The sequence below is a fragment of the Dama dama genome, chromosome 18 (assembly GCF_033118175.1).
Source record: "Dama dama isolate Ldn47 chromosome 18, ASM3311817v1, whole genome shotgun sequence".
Taxonomy (NCBI): Eukaryota; Metazoa; Chordata; class Mammalia; order Artiodactyla; family Cervidae; genus Dama; species Dama dama.
In genome coordinates, this window is record NC_083698.1 from 4,997,394 (window position 1) to 5,012,903 (window position 15,510).

Consider the following 15,510-nt stretch of genomic DNA (forward strand, 5'->3'; position numbering starts at 1 on the left):
TTTCCCAGGATTCAACTTAAGGATAACCCTAAAGGCATATTCAGGGCTCCTCCATGTGGAGATCCTCTTAGTTTTTGGCATTTTTATTGGCAGTGAAACTATTGTGATGGCCAAAAAGTTCTTTTGGTTATTGAATTCATTGTTCAATGTGGTTCTCAGTGAAAATGAAAAATGTGTCCTTTACTTAAGACCAAATGAATTTTTTCCCCCCTGAATGAATTTTTTTGGCCAATCTGATAGTCTCACTTGTATGTACTTGGTGGCTGTTTACCTAGCTAGGGTACAGATGCCTTCTATTCCTTCTGGTTAATTTCTGATGGACTCACCGTGGGTCCTTTACTTAAGACCAAATGAATTTTTTCCCCCCTGAATGAATTTTTTTGGCCAATCTGATAGTCTCACTTGTATGTACTTGGTGGCTGTTTACCTAGCTAGGGTACAGATGCCTTCTATTCCTTCTGGTTAATTTCTGATGGACTCACCGTGGGGAATGCGGGAATGTCTTAAAGAGATAGAAGGACTTCGTAAATTATGTCTCATAAGCCCAAGTTTTGATGCAGTCCAGGGTTTAGGAAGAGAATGGGCCTGATCATGAGATGGGACAGGCTGGCGCTTTAGATTATTAGAGCACTTTGTTTTGTGGCTGTGCTGGATCTGTGTTGCTGCACGTGGACTTTCTCTGGTTGCGGTGAGCGGGGACTCCTCCCTAGTCCCAGTGTGTGGGCTTCCTGTTGGGGTGGCTGCTCTTGTTGCAGCGCACGGGCTCTAGGTGTGCAGGTGTCTGTAGCCGTGGCTCGCGGGCCCTGGACTGTGGGATTCAGTAGCTGAGGCGCACAAGCTTACTTGCTCCACGGCAGGTGGTATCTTCCAGGACCAGGAATTGAACCTGGATGCAGTGTATCCCCTGCATTGCCAGGGAGATCCTTAACCACTGGCCCACCAGGGAGGTCCCTGTTGGAGAGTTTAATTAACAGAAATTGTAGGGTTTAGAGGTGGTAGGGAGTAGAATATTTAGATTTTTTTAAATTACCTAAGGAGAAAGAGAATGAAATTTAGCAATAATAAAGTCTGGGAGGTGACCATGAAGTCAAAAGGATGTTTTCTCAAGTATTAGAAGACTGGTAAAAGCAGTCAGGATTCCTGTGTCAAGCATAATTGTAGGATCCCCTTTCAGAAAACCATTACCCTAGGTGACGCAAGGGTAGGAGTACCAATTTGATCATGTTGGCTTTGGAACTTAGGGAAATTTTAATGTATTCTGTTTCACTGCTAATAGTGAGTGAGTGAGCTGGGATCTGCCCTGACTCAGTAACTGCAGCCAGGCATGGGGAAGTGAGCAGACGTGACTCCATGGTGAACTCAGCTTCAGAACTCAGAGAGGTCAGGCCCATCTTGCCACTGACCACCTTTCCCTCCCATCCTCAGTCATTCTGCAGACACAGCCCACAAAACAGGAAAGCCAAAAGGAGACCGCCTGGCTCACACAAGATAGAGCTGTCTGCAGAGCAGTGAGTGATGCTGACACCACGCCCAACGGACTGCAGGCTCCATGGGCACCAGTGATGGTGGGCAGTTCAGGTCCCAGGGAATACTAGGGACCAAACTTATACAACTCACTGGGAGCGAGGGCAGGGTACCCCCAGCCTGCTCCTGAGGGACCCTGGGAAATGGTCCTGGGCAGAGACCCACAGCACCCTAGACTCCCCTAAGGAGCACCCCTGAGCACCCCAAGCCCTACGCATACAAGAGGATGGGCGGGGAACACACAAGCCCAGCGCAGCCTAGATGCCCTGCAAGCCGGCATTCCCAGCATGGGCAGCTGTCTACTAGTAGGCACTGCAGCTCCTGTGATGGTGAGATTGCCACTTCACACACACAGGTAAGTGTGTCTGTAACACCCTGGAGATGAATGCAAGAATAACATCCACCATGGAGGACAAGAAACTGTGAAATACGATGGGAAGAAATGAAACAAGAAGATGGGGGTGTGAGAGAGAGCCCCTGAGAAGTTTGGGAAATGAGATGAATAGCCATTGCCATTTCCAAATTGCTGGATTTGGTCTAAAGAGAATGAGAGAGCTGGAGTCACCTCCCTCCAGCACTGGACACAGTCACTGACACCCATAGGGACAGGAGAGTGGAAGGACTCAGGGTGGGGTTTGAAGAGATGCTGGTGGAGAAGGGGCCAGAACTGAGAAGGCAGAACCCCAGCTGCACTCAGAAGACTAAGAGGAAAAATGGAGATTGATCCACATCCAAGAGTGTTTTGCATTATTCCAGAAAATGGAAGACAAAGTCTGAAGGGAAGCAACAGATTTCCCAGCTGGGACAGCCGATGGATGGATGGGTGATGTGGGCCCAGTAGGAGCCAGAGAACAATACTGGAGTTTGTCAAACTGTTGAAGGAAAGTGATCTGTCCATCTAAAATTTTGTACCACCATCTCGTGAAAGCAAAACAAAGCTTTCAGATGAAGATTGAGGTAGTTTGCTACTGGTAATCCTCACTAAAAAAGTGAATAAAAGTTGTACTTCCAGAAGAAGAAATATGAGTGGTGAGGAAGGCCCAGAGCATGAGAACAGTAACAAGCTGAGACAGGGATTCTGTGCCTTAAGTTGGATTCCATGTGGATTGTTCGAACGAAATAAAACTAAAACTTTGGGTATTTAGCCAACGGGATTGTGTGTTTAAATATGTGGTCAAATCATTAATAAGACTTTAGTTAGGGTAAGAAGAATGTAAAGTTATTGAGACTACATGAGAAAAAAAGATAGTTATGTGTTTCAAAATACTGTTGTTGTTGTTCAGCTGCTAAGTCATGTCTGACTCTTTGTGACCCCATGGAATGTAGCAGACTAGGCTCCTCTGTCCTTCACCGTCTCCTTGAATTTGCTCAGACTCAACGTCCATTGAGTCGATGATGCCATCCAACCATCTCATCCTCTGTCGTCCCCTTCTCTCCTGCCTTCTATCTTTCCCAGCATCAGGGCCTTTTCCAGTGATCAGCTCTTCACATCAGGTGGCCAAAGTATTGGAGTTTCAGCTTCAGCATCGGCCCCTCCAGTGAATGTTCAGGGTTGATCTCCTTTAGGATTGACTGACTTGACCTCCTTGCTGTCCAAGGGACTCTCCTGAGTCTTCTCTAGCACCACAACTTGAAAGCATCAATTCTTCAGTGCTCAGCCTTCTTTATGGTCCAACTCACGCATCCATACATGACTACTGGAAAAAACATAGCTTTGACTGTGTGGACCTTGGTTGACAAAGTGATGGCTCTGCTTTTTAATATGTTGTCTAGGTTTCTCAATATTAGATGCAACTAAAGTATTGATTATAATTAAGAATATGTGTGTAATCTAGTTTCTGACCGAGCAGGAAAAAAATATAAGGGAATCTATATTTTATTAAAAAAACAAGCAACATCAAGCAAAAAAGGAATAAAAACAAGATATGAACTAAAAAGGATGTCAAACAAGGTATGAAATATGAGGTGTAATTCCAGGAATACCTCTAAACAGTATTGACAGGTTCGAATTAGTAGAAACGTGTAGAACCCTGCACCTAAGAGACAGACTGATTCTTCTCTAAAATCTGTATAACTGTAGAAGGTTGACCATATATGGGAAGCTGAACTAAATTTTAAGCAATCCATTTCATGCATGTCATGGTCTTTAACCCAGCATGATTAAATCTGAAGTCAAGAGAAAAAGTTCAAAACAAAATATTTGTGTACACATAACTTTACAACATGTGGATAAAGGGCAAATCACTGAAAACATCAGTTGCTTAGAACTGAATGAAAAGGACATCTATTATAGATTGAAAAGTTATATAGTGCTGCCAAAATGGTGATTAAAACTAAATTTCTGATCTTTGAAAGGAGGAAAAATTGAAATTAGAAGAATGAAAGCTGAATAACTCTAAGGAATGTAGAGAAGGAAGTCACTACAAAAATTAAAATCAGGAATTACTGAAATGATGAAGAAAATATCAATAGACAATAACAGAATCAAAGTCAGTGTTTCCTAAAATCTACCAAAATTACTCAGGGGGAAGAAGGACATACAGGAGAATCATGTGAAGAGCAGATCAGAGATTTAAAAAGTTAAATAAGAAAACCATGAATGATTTTATGCCAGTAAATGTGAAATTATGCAGGAAATGGATAATTAATATATTGCAAAGATATACAAACAAAATTGCAACACCAAATGCTGGAGAGAATACAGAGCAACAGGAACTCTCATCAATGCTGGTGGAAATGCAGAATGGTGTGGCCACTTTGGAGCATGGTTTGAAAGTTTCTTACAAATGAACCATCCTCCTACCATATGAGACAGCCAGTCATGTTCCCTGGTATTTGCTCAAAGGAGTTGAAAATTTTTATTATCCACATGAAATTTTGCACACAGATATTTGTAGCAGTTCTATTCATAATTGCCAGAACTTGAAAGCAACCAAGAAGTCCTCCAGTAGGTGAACGGAAAAATAAAACATGGCACACCCAGACAATGCAATATTATTCAGGGCTGAAGAGAAATGAGCTACAGAGCCATGAAAAGACACAGAAATCTTAACTGCATATTATTAAGTAAAAGAAACAGTCTGAAAAAGGCTACATGCAGTGCAAATCCAACTATATGATATTCTGGAAAAGGTAAAACTATGGAGATGGTTTAAAAGAAAAAAAAAATCAGTGGTGGCAAAGGCAGCTGTGAGGAAAGATGAATAGGCAGAACAGAGAGGATTTTTAAGGCAGTGAAAATACTCCATGTGATATAACGCTGGACATCATCACTTCCCTGGTAGCTCAGCTGATAAAGAATCTGTATGCAGTGCAAGAGACCCCGGTTCAATTCCTAGGGCAGGAAGATCCCTGGAGAAGAGATCGGCTACCTACCCCAGCATTCTTGGGCTTCCCTGGTGGCTCAGACAGTGAAGAATCTCCCTGCAATGTGGGAGACCTGGGTTCGATCCCTGGCTTGGGAAGATCTGCTAGAGGAGAGCATGGCAACCCATTCCAGTGTTCTTGCCTGGAGAAGTCCATGGACAGAGGTGCCTGCTGGGCTGCAGTCCATGGAGTTGCAGACTCAGACATGACTGAACGACTAAGCACAGCACATCACAGTGGACACATTTATATAAAACCATAGAGTGCACCAAAATTCACCAAGAGTGAACCCTAAGGTCCTCTCTAGACTTTGTATGATTATGATGTATCAGTGTTGGTTTATCCTTGGTAAAAAAGGTACCATTCTTGTGAGAGATGGGAATCATGGGGGGGTAGCTATGCATGTATGGGGGTCAGAGATAAATGGGAAATCCCTGTAACCCTCTTAATTTTGTTGTAAACCTGCAACTGCTTTAGAGAAAAGTCTTTAAAAAGACAACAAAACTGGTTGCATATGAAAGAAGAAATAGCTTAGAGATTACCTTTGAAAGCCAAGCATTTTTCTTCTGTGCCATGTGAATTCAACATTATTGACCTGATGAAAAATACAGCTCTGTGAGTAGACAGCACTCAGACGTTTTAGACGGAGAATCCTGAGAAAATAGTGAAGAGAGTTGAAAGAGAAGAAACATAGTTGACTCTTGGAGAAATACAAAATTTTATTGAAGAAAGAACCCTGAAAGAGGAAGTCTGTAAGAACTGCCACCTCCTCAGAAATGCTCAGGGAGCTGTGCAGCTGAGTGTCACGAAGCCTTCAAAGAAATATCCTGTCTCTATTTATGCCAGTGGCTGAAGAGAGAGGGCATGTGCTTTTCTGCCCATTTTATAATGTTCTGTAGCTTTGCAAGAGACAGTCCAAGAAATTCAAGTACAGACCTATTTCGCATATTAACAAACAACCAGAAAGTCTGCATGCCATTGATGAATTGAGTTTAGCAGCTCAATAAAACAGCTTAAATAAAACAGAAACAAATGTTATGACCAGGTTGGGTTTATTATAATAATGTAAGGATGCTTTCCATCATTAGACTGAACACATTTAACATTTAAAAAGATTAAAGGAAAAGAAAATGATCATCTTACTGGAAACAAAAAGATTAACAAAGTTCACCACTCATATAATGAGAAACAGACAATAACAACCACACACTTACTATTATTATATGTAAACCAGGACAGATCTTTCTCAACTTACATATCCCTGTAAACTGATAGCAAGTTGATAGTATCACTGTCAGAAATGCCTTTAATATACCTAACTCACCAGCGCTGAGCCTCATCCACCTTAAAGGTTTTCAGAAGAGTTACATTTCAGTTGGACAAAGTCTAACACAAACCAATTTCATAATGAAGTGTTAACTGTGTCACCTAATTTATTGAATGCTTAGAAGTGAGTGGCAGAACGGTTGTCTCGGTCCAGGTGGTTGTAAGCATATCGATGGTTTCCCCTTGTAACTGTAGGGGCTGCCTGGGCGCTGAGGCTCACTGCCCTCGTCACAAGTGAGAGCTAAATAGCATGTCACTAGCCTGGGAAAGGTCAAAGCTCAGAACTCGCAGGGCAGGTTCCCCTGAACGCTCATCACTTTCTCACCACGGTGAAGTCAAAAACCAGTAAGTTGAAGTACATTAAGTCGGGGACTGTCGGTACTGAAAGAAACCTCTGTGACCTGTTGGTTTTTTTTTTAATATCTATTTATTTATTTGACCTGGGAAAAATGTATTTATTTGGCCTGGGAAACCAGTCAATCCTAAAGGAAATCAGTCCTGACTATTCATTGGAAGGATTGATGCCGAAGCTGAAACTCCAGTACTTGGGCCACCTGATAAAGAGTCGGACACGACTGAGCAACTGAACTGAACTGATTTTTGGACTTTCCTGGGTCTCAGTTGAGGCATGTGGGATCTTTCAGTTGTAGCATATAGATCCTACTTCCCTGCTACTGCTAAGTCACTTCAGTCGTGTCCGACTCTGTGCGACCCCATAGACGGCAGCCCACCAGGCTCCCCCATCCCTGGGATTCTCAGGCAAGAACACTGGAGTGGGTTGCCATTTCCTTCTCTTTCTACCTCCCTGACCAGGGATCAAACCTGGCCCCCCTGCACTGGAAGAGCAGAGTCGTAAGCAGTAGACCACTCAGGAAATTCAAAAACCTCTGCAAGCTGTTTAAAGTTTGTTGAAGATGTATAGAGCCAGCATCCATGATAGAGAGATATCAGAGTATGTCCCTGAAAATCAGGAGTGACACAGGAAGGACTGCTGCCACAGGAGGTCTTCACCAGTGTCATAAAAAAAACGAGGAAGGCAAACACCAAAAGGAAGAAAGGAAATCAGTGCCTTTCTGAAAATGATACTCTTATCCATGTAGAAAACCCATTTAAACCAAAAGAGTTCTTCAAGCTGGTAGATAAGTGAGATCAACAGATAAAATTTAATAACGCCTTGTGCAACAGCTTCCCCAGTGGCTCAGTTGGTAGAGTCTGCCAGTGTAGGAGACCCAGATTTGATCCCTGACTGGGGAAGATCCCCCGGAAAAGGAAATGGCAACCTACTCCAATATTTTCACCTGGTTAAATCCCATGGAGAGAGGAGCCTGGTGGGCTACGGTCCTTGAGGTCACAAGAGTCGGACACAACTGAACGACTAAACCACCACCAATGCAAATAGAAATCCCACTTTACATAATTATGAAAATTTAAGGTATCTAGAAATAAATTCAATTAGATTACTGGACATTATAAGATATTGTTAAAGGACATAAAAAACACCTGAATACGTGGAGAGTAATCATATGTTCACAAATCATAAGACAAATTATGAGAGTGTTACATCTTCCCAAGTTAATCTTTAAATTTAGTGCAGTTGAAACCAAGTTTTGAGTCGTTTTGGTGTGACTTGACAGATGGTTCTTTTGTCTAATATGGGCGAGTGAAAGCCAATAACAGCAGAGACAAATTAGAATATGAGCAAAGCACAGGGAGACAAAAAAGGTGATTCGCACCATCAGGCAGCAAGGCTGCTTATGAGGCATGGCCATTAGCAAAGCATGTTGCTGTGTCATGGGTGGACTAATAGACATCCCATAAGGAGACCCACACAGTTACAGAAGCAGCATGCTGCAGAGAAATTGTGGCAGATCCCTGAGGACAGGGAGCCCCAGACTCCTCCAGAGTTCAGCAAGGACAGGAGTTGGGGGACCGCCTGGGTCCCTGCCATCCATGATCCACAATCATCAATTGCAGGTCAGTGACTCTTTAAAAGTAAAAGCAATACTTTTACATCTCTCCTAATAGGAAGAACTAATGAGAAGTGAGCATCTTTATACCTTCAGGCTGAGAAGGAAGTTTCTAAATAAGACTTTGTTGTTGCTTAGTCACTAAGTTGTGTCCAACTGTTTGTGACATGGACTGCAGCATGCCAGGCTTCCCTGTCCTTCACCGTCTCCCAGGGTTTGCTCAGACTCATGTCCATTGAGTCGGTGATGCCATCCAACCAGCTCATCCTCTGCTGCCCTCTTCTCCTGCTCTCAATCTTCCCCAAAATCAAGGTCTTTTCCAATGAGTTGACGCTTTGCATCAGGTGGCCAAAGTATTAGAGCTTCAGCATCAGTCCTTCCAGTGAATACTCAGGGTTGATTTCCTTTAGAACTGACTGATTTGATCTCCTTGCTGTCCAAGGGACTCTTGAGAATGTTTTCCACAGTTTGAAAGCATCAACTTTTCAGTGCTCAGTCTTCTTTATGGTCCAACCCTCACATCTGCACATGACTACTGGAAAAGCCATAGGTTTGAGTATACAGACCTTTGTTGACAAAGTGATGTCTCTGCTTTTTAATATACTGTCTAGATTTGTAATAGCTTTCTATCAAAGAGCAAGTGTCCTTTAATTTCATGGCTGAAGTTACCATCCACAGTGATTTTGGACCCCACGAAAATAAAATCTGTCACTGCTTCCACTTTTTCCCCTTCTGTTTGCCAGGAAGGGAGGGACCAAGAGGCCATGATCTTAGTTTTTTTTTAATGTTTAGTTTCAAACCAGCTTTTTTACTTTCCTCTTTTACCCTCATCAAGAGGCTGTTTAATTCCTCTTCACTTTCTGCCATTAAAGTGGTATCATCTGCATAGCTGAGTTTATTGATATTTCTCCTGGCAAACTTGATTCCAGCTTGTGATTCATGCAGCCCTGCATAGTGCATGATATATGCTGCATAAAAATTAGATAAGCAGAGTGACAATATACAGACTTGTCATACTCATTTCCCAGTGTTGAACCAGTTAGTTGTTCCATGTCTGGTTCTATGTTGCTTCTTGACCTGCATACAGGCTTCTCAGGAGGCAGGTAAAGGACTCTGGTATTCCCATCTCTTTAAGAATTTTCCACAGTTTGTTGTGATCCACACAGTCAAAGGCTTTAGCATAGTCAATGAAGAAGAAGTAGATGTTTTTCTGTAACTCTCTTGCTTTCTCCATAATCCAATGATTGTTGGCAGTTTGATCTCTGGTTTCTCTGCCTTTTCTAAATCCAGGTTGAATATCTGGAAGTTCTCGGTTCATGTAGTATTGAAGCCTCAGTTGGAGAATTTTGAGTGTTACTTGGCTAATCTGTGAGATAAGTGCAATTGTGTGGTACTTTGATCATTCTTTGGCATTGCCTTTCTTTGGGATTGGAATGAAAACTGACCTTTTTCAGTCCTGTGGCCACTGCTGAGTTTTCCAAATTTTCTGGCATATTGAGTACAGCACTTTAACAGCATCATCTTTTAAGATTTGAAATAGCTCAGCTGGAATTCCATCACTTCCACTAGCTTCATCACAGTAATGCTTCTTAAGGCCCACTTCACACTCTAGGATGTCTGGCTCTAGGTGAGGGATCACACCATCTTGGTTATCTGAGTTATTAATACTTTTATTGTATAGTTCTTTTATATATTCTTTCCAGCTCTTCTTAATCCCTTCTGCTTCTGTTAGCTCCATACCATTTCTGTCCTTTATTGAGCCCATCCTGGCATGAAATGTTCCCTTGGTATCTCTAATTTTCTTGAAGAGATTTCTAGTCTTTCCCACTGTATTGTTTTCCTCTTATTTCTTTGCATTGTTCACTGAAGAAGGCTTTCTTATCTCTCCTTGCTATTCTCTGTAACCCAGCATTCAGTTAGCTTTATTTTTCCATTTCTCCCTTGCCTTTCATTCTCTTCTTTTCTCGGCCATTTATAAAACCTTCTCAGACAACCACTTGCCTTCTTGCATTTCTTTTTCTTTGGAGTGGTTTTGGTCTCTGCCTTCTATACAGTGTTACAAACCTCTGTCCACAGTTCTTCAGGTACTCTGTCTACCAGATTTAATCCCTAAAATCTATTTGTCACCTCCACTGTATAATCATAAGGGATTTGATTTAAGTCATACCTGAATGGCCTATTGGTTTTCCCTGCTTTCTTCAATTTAAGCCTGAATTTTGCAATAAGGAGCTGATGATCTGAGCCACAGTCAGCTCTCGATCTTGTTTTTGCTCACTGTTTAGAGCTTCTCCTTCTTTGGCTGCAAAGAATATAATCAATCTGACTTTGGTATTGACCATCTGGTGATGTCCATGTGTAGAGTCTTCTCTTGTGTTGTTGGAAGACAGTGTTTGCTATGACCAGTGTGTTCTCTTGGCAAAACTGTTAACTTTTGCCCTGCTTCATTTTGTACTCCAAGGCCAAACTTGCCGGTTCTCAAGGTATCTCTTGACTTTCTACTTTTGCATTCCAGTCCCTTGTGATGAAGTTCAATCAGTTCAGTTGCTCAGTCGTGTCTGACTTTGCAACCCCATGGACTGCAGCACATCAGGCCTCCCTGTCCATCACCAACTCCGGGAATTTACCCAAACTCATGTCCATTGAGTCAGTGATGCCATCCAACCATCTCATCCTCTGTCGTCCCCTTCTCCTCCTGCCCCCAATCCCTCCCAGCATCAGGGTCTTTTCCAGTGAGTCATCTCTTCGCCTGAGGTGGCCAAAGTATTGGAGTTTCAGCTTCAGCATCAGTCCTTCCAATGAACACCCAGGACTGATCTCCTTTATGATGGACTGGTTGGATCTCCTTGTAGTCCAAGGGACTCTCAAGAGTCTTCTCCAACACCACAGTTCAAAAGCATCAATTCTTTGGTGCTCAGCTTTCTTTATAGTCCAACTCTCACATCCATACATGACCACTAGAAAAACCATAGCCTTGACTAGACAGACCTTTACTGGGAAAGTAATATCTCTGCTTTTTAATATGCTATCTAGGTTGGTTACAGAGAAGGCAATGGTACCCCACTCCAGTACTCTTGCCTGGAAAATCCCATGGATGGAGGAGCCTGGTAGGCTACAGTCCATGGGGTCGCTAAGAGTTGGACACAACTGAGCGACTTCATTTTCACTTTTCATTTTCATGCATTGGAGAAGGAAATGGCAACCCACTCCAGTGTTCTTGCCTGGAGAATCCCAAGGATTGGGGCGGGGGGGGGGGGGGGTGCCTGGTGGACTTCCGTCTATGGGGTCGCACAAAGTCAGACACAACTGAAGCGACTTAGCAGCAGCTAGGTTGCTTATAACTTTCCTTCCAAGGAGTAAGCGTTTTTTAATTTCATGGCTGCAGTCACCATCTGCAGTGATTTTGGAGCCCCCCAAAATAAAGTCTGACACTGTTTCCACTGTTTCCCCATCTATTTTCCATGAAGTGGTGGGGCCAGATGCTATGATCTTAGTTTTCTGAGAACTAAGATGTCCTATGATGAAAAGAACATCTTTTTTTGGTGTTAGTTCTAGAAGGTCTTATAGGTCTTCATGGAATCGTTTGACTTCAGCTTCTTTGTCCTTATGGTTGGGGCATAGACTTGAATTACTGTAATGTTGGATGGTTTGCTTTGGAAATGAACTGAGCTCATTCTGTCATTTTTGAGATTGCACCCAAGTATTGCATTTGGACTCTTTTGTCGACTATGAGGGATGCTCCCTTTCTTCAAAATGATTCTTGCCCACAGAAGTAAATATGATGGTTATCTGAATTGACTTTGCCCATTCCCTTCCATTTTAGTTCATGTCAATGTTCACTCTCTGCCATCTCCTGCTTGACCACGTCCAATTTACCTTGATTCATGGACCTAACATTCCAGGTTCCTTTGCAATACTGTTCTTCATAGCATTGGACTTTACTTTCACCACCAGACACATCCACAACTGAGCATCGTTTCAGCTTTGGCTCAGTCACTTCATTCTTCCTAGAGCTATTAGTAATTGCCCTCCACTCTTCCCTAGTAGCATATTGGACACCTTCCAACCTGGGGGTCTCAACTTTCAGTGTCTTATCGTTTTGCCTTTCATATTTTTTTACAAAGTTCTCACAGCAAGAATACTGGAGTGGTTTGCGATTTGCTTCTTCAGTGGACCACAGTTCAGTTCCATTCAGTTCAGTCGCTCAGTGGTGTCCAACTCTTTGCAACCCCATGAATCACAGCACGCCAGGCCTCCCTGTCCATCACCAACTCCCGGAGTTTACTCAAACTCATGTCCATTGAGTCAGTGATGCCATCCAGCCATCTCATCCTCTGTTGTCCCCTTCTCCTCCTGCCCCCAATCCCTCCCAGCATCAGGGTCTTTTCCAATGAGTCAGCTCTTCGCATGAGGTGGCCAAAGTATTGGAGTTTCAGCTTCAACATCAGTCCTTCCAATGAACACCCAGGACTGATCTCCTTTATGATAGACTGTTTGGATCTCCTTGCAGTCCAAGGGACTCTCAAGAGTCTTCTCCAACACCACAGTTAAAAAGCATCAATTCTTTGGTGCTCAGCTTTCTTCACAGTCCAACTCTCACTGGAAAAACCGTAGACTTGACTAGACCGATCTTTGTTGGCAAAGTAATGTCTCTGCTTTTTAATATGCTGTCTAGGTTGGTCATAATTCGTTACTGTAAAAAAAAGAAAGGAAGAAAGAAAAGTCCTATATGTGAGAGAAACAGTCAAATAGAAAAACTGGCAAAAAGCAAGAGCAGTTTGCAGAAAAGGCCATCATGCTGTGTATCTGATGCTAGATTCTCATTTCACATGGAAACCTGGAGGTTGGCTTGGCAGGGCTGGAGGGAGCCTCTTCTCCAGGCGTGTGATGTGGAGTAAAGCAGGGCTTCCCTGGTAGCTTAGAAGGTAAAGAATCTGCCTGCAATGCAGGAGACCTGGGTTCAATCCCTGGGTCAGGAAGATCCCTTGGAGAAGGGAATGGCAACTCACTGCAGTATTCTTGCCTAGGAAATCCCATGGACACAGGAGCCTTGCGGGCTATAGTCCATGGTATCGCAAAGAGTGGCGCACGACTGAGTGACTAATGCTTTCTTTCTTTTTCTCTCTCTCAAGTGCATCCCAGTGCCACATGCTCAGCATTCGTCTAGCGCCCCAGCAGCCCTGTATGTCTGTGTGCATGTGCCGTGTCTGTGTGTGTGTGTGTGTGTGTGTGTGTGTGTGTGTGTGTGTGTGTGTAGGGGGGAGGGCTGGGGTTTGCAGCCGTCGCGCAGTGCAGCACGGAGGTGGAGCCCCCCCAGATGGGGTGGTTCTGCAGCCTGCCTGTGGGGAACCCCTCCTGCGTTCCTTAGCCTACCTTCCTTCCCTTAGTACCTCCACTCCAGAAGCTCTTCCTAAGAGTCCTCCGGGCACAGGACATCGTGTGACAGAGACAGAGCGCTGTTCTCTGGTGCTTCCTTAATCCTCAGGCACCCAGATGCTCTGCCTCTGGGCCTCAGGTGTCAGTGATGTGTTTGATCTGGTCCTTTGCAAGGGACTTGATGTTTAGACTAAAAGATTTGCTGTGACTTTCCTTGACCTGTTCCTTCCCTCTGGCAAAGAGGATTTACACGCTGGTTTCTGTTAGCTCATTCCTAACATAAGCAGCTTATTTTTGTGTGAGGGTTGCTAAACACGCTTCAGACGTTTCCCAGCAGCAGGCTACAGAAGGGATGCTCTTCCTTGGACAGTGGGTGGTTTTGCAATAGCTGGAATTACTATCTGGACAGTATTTTTAAAATATGTTTTTATTAGGGTAAAATATCCATAGAATAACATTTACCATCTTAACCATTTTCAAGTGTATGTTTTAATGGCATTCATGACATTCATCATGTTGTGCAGTTTTCACCACTGTCTATTTGGAAAATTCTCTATCATCCCGAGTAGAAACTCTGTACCCGATAAGTGAGAGTCCCTCAGCTCCTGGCACTTCTGTGTCGCTCTGTGTTTGCCTTTTCTAGGTACTTCCTGTGAGTGGGCTCACTTGTCCATTTGTGTCTGGCTTGTTTACTTAGTATAATATTGTCAGGGTTCATCTTGGTTGTAGCGTGTGTGGGAATTTCATTCTTCTTGCTGAATCATATTTTGTTGCCTGTAGACTGTATGTATTTATTATTTCATCTGCCAGCCTACCCCTGGTTGGCCTCCGCCTTTTGGCGGCTGTGAATAATACTCTGAGGAACGTGGATGTGCAGATAGCTGTTCTAGTCTCTGCTGTCAATTCCTCTGGGTACATACTTAGGAGTGGAATTTCTTAATACTATGAGAATTCTGTTTAGCTCTTTCTTGACAATATTTTTTGAGATGTGAGGTTTCAGAAAATTGTGCATTTTGGAAGTTTGGCCTTTTCTCGTTTTAAACAGTTGTGTCTGAGCAAGAATACTTGCTCAGCACTGAAGCTGAGTGGTCCAGCCATGTCTTGCTCCACTTGGAAGATGAGCGGAAATGCCCTGAGGAGCAGAGAGGTTTGAAATCCACCTGCACGTGCGCTGTGACCACGTTCTGTCTGGAGATGGGACCATGTGTGCACACGGCCAAGCCTCCTGAGATGTGACCAAAACATCACCCATGATCCCTGGAGTCTTGAACCTCAAAAACAGGATCAGTTCCCTGACTGAGAAGGAGACTCCAAAATCCAGACTTTGTCTCCCAGAATCAAGGAATGCCTTCTGGACTCTGGCTTCCAGTGGTCCTGTCACCCCGCCACAGCTCTTTTCTGCTTTGGTTACTTCTCTGGGTTTTCTTTAGACCAGAAGTCTTGTTATTAGGGTGCAGTTTTAATGCACAGTTGTATTTGGTGGGGTGCTTTTTTCTAGGGGCAGTGTAAGTGCAGAGGAAAGATGTAGAGTGGGGCCATTTCAGAAACCCCAGTATGTCATGGAGTAGTCTGTTTGCTGAGTAGAAAAGACCAAAATTTAAAAAGACTGTCATTTACCAGAGCTGGTAGTATAGATCCATAAAGATCATCTTGTTTTGAATGTTCCCCTTCAGGAACCGTTCTGATGTCCCCAGATGCTGGGGACGGCCAGGCATGAGGCGGTTGCTCTGCCTCTTGGTTTATCTTGCCCTGTGACAGTGGGCAAGTTTATAAGCACCTTGCAGAATAGATTATTCGTTTGCATACACCCATCTTGCATAATTATTGTGAAAATTAATAATAGTGATGATGATGACAACTTGGAGTCCTGTGCATGTCACATTTTGTCATCTGGTCGGCAAAGCCACTGGAGGGGAAACCGAGGTCAGCACTCGTCCAGAAATGACAGAGAAGT

The 15,510-nt window shown here is 43.5% G+C and overlaps 1 protein-coding gene across 12 annotated transcripts in view; it reads left to right on the forward strand.

The window, feature by feature from the left end:
• GRB10 (growth factor receptor bound protein 10) overlaps window positions 1-15,510 on the forward strand; it is a 221,394-nt gene that overhangs the window by 112,961 nt on the left and 92,923 nt on the right. The window lies entirely within an intron of this gene.